An 8,217-nucleotide genomic window follows, 5' to 3' on the forward strand; every position below is an offset into this window, starting at 1 on the left:
TTTGAACTGGTATACTTCCTGACTATTTACTATTTCTCTAAAACAATGCCTCCTTGAATTCTTATGCTGACATCATCTGAGGAATTCAGGATGTGCTTACAAAAATCGATGGATTAATCTTCACAATGACCCTAAAAACAGAGAATTATTATATATCTTACTTTGTAGAGTGGGGAATTGAGGTACGGCAAAAAAACTTAGCCAAAGACAGATACATATGGTCTTAGCTGTGTAAAGCCTTAGCAAACAGAATCATGATTTGTTTTCTGGATTTCAAGTTCATGTTCTAGCAGTAATACAAAGCTTTCTCTCCGCTATGTAATGCATTCCTTCCTCCTTCAAACATCTGTCCTTGAAACTCCTGCTTAGTGTAAATGTATTATAATCCTTAGTTTCAATATTTCATTCATGTTATCCCATAAATAGATTCTTTCACAAGTAAATAATTCCATTTCGAATCAACCCCTTTTTGTAAGTGAGTCATTTTTCCCATGCGTCATATTTGCAGCTCAGGCACTTTGTGTTTTCCAGTTGAAATATACCTCTCATCTCAGTAATTATTTAGGAATCGGTATCTACTTTCTATATATATTACTGAGGGAAAAGCTTCCAAATGTTCTTAAAAGCTTTCATGTATTTTCACTGTGGCCTGTTCAATGGCAAATCTGATTCTTATTCATGGATAAGCATGTCATGTTTTTAATCCCAGTACAGTCTTTACTGTAGTCATATTTTATTTATTCAGTTTATCCCATGTTTTCATTGTTTTCCAAGAGCGCTATATCAGGCAGGGATAGAGCTGAGATTTTGGAACAGATATTTATTGGCAAAAATAACAGTGACGTACCTGACTCCTGCTTCATGTAGGCAAGCAACCTGACTGGTCAAAGCCTTCGGAGATTTGAAAATCTCTTCCCAATACCTGTCCCAAAGTGCAGCAAAACAACCTACTCCACATTTACTGTAGAAATTGTGTTCAGACAGCAGTGCAAAAAAAAAAACATGAGCTGAAAACTCACACCTGAGTTTACTCCATAGAAACTGCCCTGTGTATATGAGCCTCTAAACATGAAACAAAGGCAAATTTGGTGGGTTTGCTAGTCTGTTGTCTGCTGTGATCACATTAGTTTGGAGATTAGAGCTCAATATGAAGTTCTTGCCATCTTATTGGCAAAGTCCGGGTATTGACATGATGCTTTTGATGTCTTTGTGAAATAGTAAATCTTGTTCATTGTAATATTTTATGAAACGACAGACGACAGCTCCATGTGATGCCTGTGTCCAGTTTTCCTCTTTGCCTTGTTTTTAAAACAGGAGAGAAACCCCGTAAAGCTCAGAGTTTTGGAAAAAGCATAAGATAGAGTGAACAAATTCAACACAGTAACAGGATCCTTTTCCTGCAACCTGATTTTTTATTTTTTTTTTATGGAGTTTTGACAGCTAGGAGGAAAAATGATTTCTCTTTTCTTTTAAACTGGTCTCTAGTCTCAGACTCATTGAATCTTTGAGTGCTTCAGGCAGGCAAATGATGTCAGAGCACCTGGCAGAAGCTGAAAGGGCACTTGGCACAGATATGTCTTCTTTCCCAGTGACATTAATGGAGTGTCCTCAGCTCAAACTGGCCTCAGTGGCTCAGCCCCACAAAGTCCCCTTCCCTATTGCCACCTGTGGACAGGAGTAGCAGACTGTGGAAGTCAAAGCCCTTCTTTGATGATGTTTGCAAGGTCCTTTTATAACACATGAAAAAGAAAGAATCTCCCAAGTATGTCTGAATTAAGAAGAGTAGAGTTCAGCATTTGACACTTATATGGAAGGAGTGGAAAGTAGAGCAATATAGCATAGACTGATATCCAAAATTTCCCTTTAGCATCAGGGTCTTGACAAGAAATGAAATTTAGCTCAGAAGCATGGGCAGAAGGAAATAACTTTAGCTTACATCCGAGGATAACTTGTGTTGTGGTGTTCGTATGTCCGAGGAGGTCCAAGAAGGGTTAAAACAGTCTTTACCATTGAATCACAGAATGGTTTGAGTTGGAAGAGACCTTAAAGCCCATCCAGTTCCAACCCCCTGCCATGGGCAGGGACACCTCCCACTAGACCAGTTTGCCCAAAGTCCCATTCAACCTGGCCTTGAACGCTTCCAAGGATGGGGCACCCACAGCTTTTCTGGGCAACGTGTTCCAGTACCTCACCACCCGCTGAGTGAAGAATGTCCTCCTAATATCTAATCTAAAACTCCCCTTTTTTAGTTTAAAACCATTTCCGCTTGTCCTGTCTGGTTGGGTATTGCTGGAGCCTTTTTCTGGTATGTTATGTAGTTGGTACCCAGAGCTGGTACTTGGAGTTGGCACCACCTTAACTGAGGTGAGACGGGCATAGTGTAGGTTGAATTAGGAGTAACACTGACAAGCGGAGTATACATTGACAATTTTGTTGATCAGCCAAAATTTTGGCAAATAACTGTTCCAACAAATATTGTCACCCCCCAAACCAGAAATGCTTTGTGTGAAAATGGTGAAAATTTTCATGACAAATTTGTGAGGGCAACTTTTTTTGTCCAGCACTCACAGCTACTTCTTGAGTTATTCAAAATCTATGTTGAAATCCATGTTCTGTTGAGTTCACAGCCAAAATTTGAACCTTCACTTTGTTGTTCTCGAGGTGAGTTGCCTAACTGTTTGCTTACATTTCTTGCACATCAATGACTTTCATACATTTTCACAAAAAATAATTATATCTGCTTAGCTCATGTTGAGAAGGTCCAAGGTTCCCTGTGGTTCAAGTTCCTGTGTGGAAGTTAGTCCTCCAACAACCCAAGCAAAAATTAACCAACCAAAAAATAGAAAAAATAAATAGAAAAACAAACAAACAAACACTTAAGGATTTCATAAAAATGACCCAATGAACTGTATGAAACCTGTGCAGGTTCTAGCCGCTTCTTCAAGATTTTGAGTGGAGCTGAAACACCAGCATGACAGCTGGGATATCCCTTGGGATATCCCTGCAGATGGAGCACATAGGTGCTGTGTATGGATCTCATCAAAAGCAGGCAAAATCAGGAGCCTCTTTGGTTTGTTCACATTCATGTCTTGCCAGTTCTGCTCTCTTTGATGATAAAATTCCTTCTTGTTGCAATTTTAAGGAAATGGGGAGAAAACGCACAAAATACTTTGGAAAATTTCACTAAGGCTTTTAGAACAATTTTCTGTTAAGCAGTCAGTTTTTTGTCTCCAAGGGGGATTTACCGTGTTTCAACCAATACTAAATAGGAAACTAAACCAACCTGTCACTGAAAGTAAAATGTTGACTCATGTTGACGTTTGAGCCAAAACTCATAACAGGCCTTGGGAAGAACAGCTAAGATCTCCTGCATCTGCTTCCTATCTGGAGGTAGAGGATATTAGCATTTTTTCTGCTTTTGACTAAAATAAAAAGGGAAGAATTAACACCAAAGTATGAGCTTGAATAAAAAATAATGAGTCTCTTCCTATTTACACTGTCTCTCACAGAGCAGTAAAATCAGTGGAAAAGTAGCAATTTTTCTACAGAATCACAGTTCTCATTCTTGAAACCTTTACTAAGCCCATTTGTAAGAAATGAAAGCATTCATATTGTTGAGTGGTAAACTGAGGAAATGTTATGAATTCTGCTCCTTTAATATTCACTGTTTGCAGCAGAAGAATTAACAACACGAAATTTCATGGGTCAAATACATTAAATACAGAAGGCTGTAGCTTCTTACAATTGCAGATGATGCAGGTCAGCTTTGTTGAGGAGATAACTTCATGATATTAAACACTAGGAAAATATTCCTCTAAGAATAGAGAAATAAGTCTAGAAGAAAAAAAAAAAAAAAAAAAAAGATATTTCTACCTAATCTGCAAGGTTAGGAAACACAGTAGATCTACTGGATTCTGGCTTGGGGCACATGGAGAATACATGACCACCCAACAACAGCAAAGTAGCAGTCTCTAGGCCTCAGTTTCCCGAACTCTGTTGGAGGTGACTGAAAATCATTTCCAAAGCTTTCATCTGGGATGTTTTATTTAGTGGGTTTTGTAGTGTGGGAACTGAATTAGACCAATGATATGATAAGGTCTGCCACTTAATTGGGAAATGGTTCTATGTAATAAATTTGAGCTCAGCTGCTGCTAAGTGCTATCAGAGAGTGAAAATGATGTATCAAAAACAAACAAACAAACAAACAAAACAAAACAAAACACCAACCCACAAACAAACAAACAAACCCAAAACCAACCAACAAACACCTTATGCTATGGAAATGGGTGGCAGGATCTGACTGGATCAGAGACCGATGGACATAATGTGAGAATTGAAGACTGAGGTTTTGTGGTTGGCGTTATGAAGAGAGTCAGTCTAGGTGGTCTGAGTGGTGCCCCCTGGTCCCAGAAGATATTAAACCAGGAGATGGTTTGATCTCTTTGCTGTTTTTCTTTTTAAAATGTCATTTCTTGCGTCTACTTTCACACCATAAGTGTAAGGTTTTCACTTGCACTCATATTAGTGAACCTTTAGCTGCTCTAATCAAGATCCTGCAAATGATGTCTTTGGGAATGGGGCTAAATATATTCATAAGCTTTTGCAGGAGCAGGCATTAATCAGAGCAGCCCTTTTTAAAAGGACTGCATTTAATTAAATTAATTATGTCTCTTTGTATTTAATTAATTCCATGCTTCAGGGTTTCCACTGTATGCCTATAGAGGCCAGGAAGATTTTTTTTTCCCACCTTTGATGAATAACTTGGCTGCTGATTTTTTTGTGTGTGTTTATTTTTCCCTACTTTTCTCAGAATCATCAGAGATTGGCGGCAGTCTGACATGGGACATGAGATCAGGTGCAGTGTTGCTTCCCTCTCAATTTCTTCTTGCTCCTAAACTCAGATTTAAGCTACTCATCAGTTACAGGTCCAGGACACTTTTCTCATTATTAGATTTGCAATAATTTTGTGCATTAGCTCAGTTCTTTGGGAATTGTCAGTGGCCAGTGTCCTGCATAGGAGGTGCCCAAACCATTGTCAACAGCAGTCTTTCCCAGGGTCATCTTCTAAAATGTAATGTTTTGGAGCCTGCTTTGCTTTCTTGAGCAATAGATATGATTTTCTCACTGAATGCTGGGGAATGTGGCTGGTGATATTTGGATCTGTGCACAGAAAAGAATCTTGGGGGACCTCCTGGTCTTCGTGTCTGTTACATCTCTAGTTGCATCACTTTCTCTTGCACAAAACAGTGATACAGAATACCTTGCCCAAGCAGCAAATAGAAATGCTAATATTTTATTTCTGAGGAGTTACTAATGTGCAATCCTATTTTAGCTGTTTTATCTTTTTCTCTCTTCCAGTGAAATCCTGAGACCCTTATAGCGTTATTAATTCTTCTTTCTGAAAATTCTTATGCCTTCCGGTACAGAGGACCACAGAAACTCTCCTGACACAAGTGCTTTTTGGTTCAGCTCTCCATATGTTGTCTTTTAATTTGGGGATTGTGTTGTGATTATAAATGGCAGGACGGGGCTAAACATAGAGTATTATATTCTGGCATTTGACACAGCTGTGGCTCTTCCCTGCCAGAAGTATTTATCTGGGGATGAAAGAAAACTGTTGATGCTGGTGCATCATATCAGGTAAGACCTGTTGCAGTGCAGAGCTTTGGTGTTTCTGGGGTTCCCCATCCTATATCTGGAACCACTACAATTCAGTACACCTAAAATGCTACTAGGTATCTAAAGCTACAAGAAAAAGATCAGAATAAAAGCAATCAAAAACAATCTGGTTCCAGTGAATTTTCTGAAAAAAAGTTCAGGACAAAGATTTCTTAGTTTCTCGGCTGAGACATAGAATTAAATTCCCCAAGAATTAATAAATATCACGAAACTCATCATCATCTGCTCAAATGCAAGATGTACTCTTCTGAGCTATCTCCTCTAACACAGAACATTAAAAAAAAAAAAAAAAAATCCTTGGAATGGCAAAATCCCCTATTGCACACACTTCTCTCCTGGGGAAAGTATGAGAAAGACCAGACAGCGGATGATAAATGCCAGTCACGTCTCTGAATGGACTACTGGAAGGCAGTCACATGTTATGTTGGGGAGCTCAACATGAGAACATACAAACACAACAACACACAATCTGATAGCCCATCATGAGGTAAACTTCATACCAAAGCCAGGGAGAATTTTGCCTCAGTAGCCTACAACTTCTTATCCACAACCTCAGAATTTGTTGCTGTCAAACTTTAACAGTTTTTGTTGTCGTTTTCTTGCTGCATCTAACTTCTTACAGTAAGTTTTAAAGGAAAAAATAAAAAAACACAAAAACTTCCTTATAACAATGCTGTCTCCTTTTTTGAGATTTGAATCTGAGGAAGGGTGTGTTCAGGGAAGAGAATGCCAGTTTCTTAGGAAAGCTTTTATTTTAAAAAGAAAAGAAAAGAAAAGAAAAGAAAAGAAAAGAAAAGAAAAGAAAAGAAAAGAAAAGAAAAGAAAAGAAAAGAAAAGAAAAGAAAAGAAAAGAAAAGAAAAGAAAAGAAAAGAAAAGAAAAGAAAAGAAAAGAAAAGAAAAGAAAAGAAAAGAAAAGAAAAGAAAAGAAAAGAAAAGAAAAGAAAAGAAAAGAAAAGAAAAAAAAGAAAAGAAAAGAAAAGAAAAGAAAAGAAAAGAAAAGAAAAGAAAAGAAAAGAAAAGGAAAGAAAAGGAAAGAAAAGGAAAGAAAAGGAAAGAAAAGGAAAGAAAAGGAAAGAAAAGGAAAGAAAAGGAAAGAAAAGGAAAGAAAAGGAAAGAAAAGGAAAGAAAAGGAAAGAAAAGGAAAGAAAAGGAAAGAAAAGGAAAGAAAAGGAAAGAAAAGGAAAGAAAAGGAAAGAAAAGGAAAGAAAAGGAAAGAAAAGGAAAGAAAAGGAAAGAAAAGGAAAGAAAAGGAAAGAAAAGGAAAGAAAAGGAAAGAAAAGGAAAGAAAAGGAAAGAAAAGGAAAGAAAAGGAAAGAAAAGGAAAGAAAAGGAAAGAAAAGGAAAGAAAAGGAAAGAAAAGGAAAGAAAAGGAAAGAAAAGGAAAGAAAAGGAAAGAAAAGGAAAGAAAAGGAAAGAAAAGGAAAGAAAAGAAAAGAAAAGAAAAGAAAAGAAAAGAAAAGAAAAGAAAAGAAAAGAAAAGAAAAGAAAAGAAAAGAAAAGAAAAGAAAAGAAAAGAAAAGAAAAGAAAAGAAAAGAAAAGAAAAGAAAAGAAAAGAAAAGAGAAAAAAAAAAAAAAACGAAAAAAAAAAAAAAAACAGCAAAACACACACACACAGAAAAACATTCCAATACAACAAATCAGAAAATAAACAGTAATATCAAAAAAAAAAAAAAGAAGGATCATCAGATTCTTAAGTAAAAGCTACAGATAGAGTGAGCCAGACGCCAAACTGATTTTATTATGCCTCCACTTTAGCATAAATAGGCAACTGTCAAAATACAGCATCTTGTCATTCGACAAAGTGAAATTCCTCTAAATTGAATCAAGTTGAACAGAGAGACGACTGTAGTTTAGACAGGCTCTCCCTCCCCTTCTGACATTGTGGGCCTGCTTGGCAGAGTGCTCAGGTTTCAAATGAAAGAAATGTGTTGGAATAGAGCAAGTGATGAAAAAAATGTCCTTAACAGGAACTTCATTAATTAAAACCCAAGAGGCTGACAAGCCTTGAGCTAATAGCTTGCAGTGTTGGGAAGAGGGGTATATATTACTCCAAGCTATAAGCCAGGGTTATCCCCCACCCGTATTATCAGGACTTGTGGAAGTTTCTTCTGTAATTTAAACAGTATTCACTGTTGGAAAAGAAAAGAAACACAACATCAATAAAACCGAACACATCGCACTTCTGTTAACCTTAGGGCAGCATACAGCTCTCACCATGTATAAAAGTCAGAGCTATCAGTTTTAGGATGTTATCCTGGTGCCCATCACCAGGTATGTAAAATAGATCAGCACCAGACTGGCTTCACAGCAGTTTCCATGGATTTGGTGACTTGTGACATTTGAAAGTCCACCTTGGACAGGATAGTGTCTTGGATTGTTTGTTCATGAGTTTTGAGATTCAGTTTTCTGGACATAGATCCGACTTTAGGCTGGCCAAGAAGTTAGGTAAGTAGAGGGGGACCACCTGGGGACTTTTTAGGATCTTGCTTGTAATAGCAGAAGAGATTGTAAAGAAGGTACTGCATTTTCTGAAGAT

Source organism: Anas platyrhynchos, chromosome 3 (assembly GCF_047663525.1).
Source record: "Anas platyrhynchos isolate ZD024472 breed Pekin duck chromosome 3, IASCAAS_PekinDuck_T2T, whole genome shotgun sequence".
Taxonomy (NCBI): domain Eukaryota; kingdom Metazoa; phylum Chordata; class Aves; order Anseriformes; family Anatidae; genus Anas; species Anas platyrhynchos.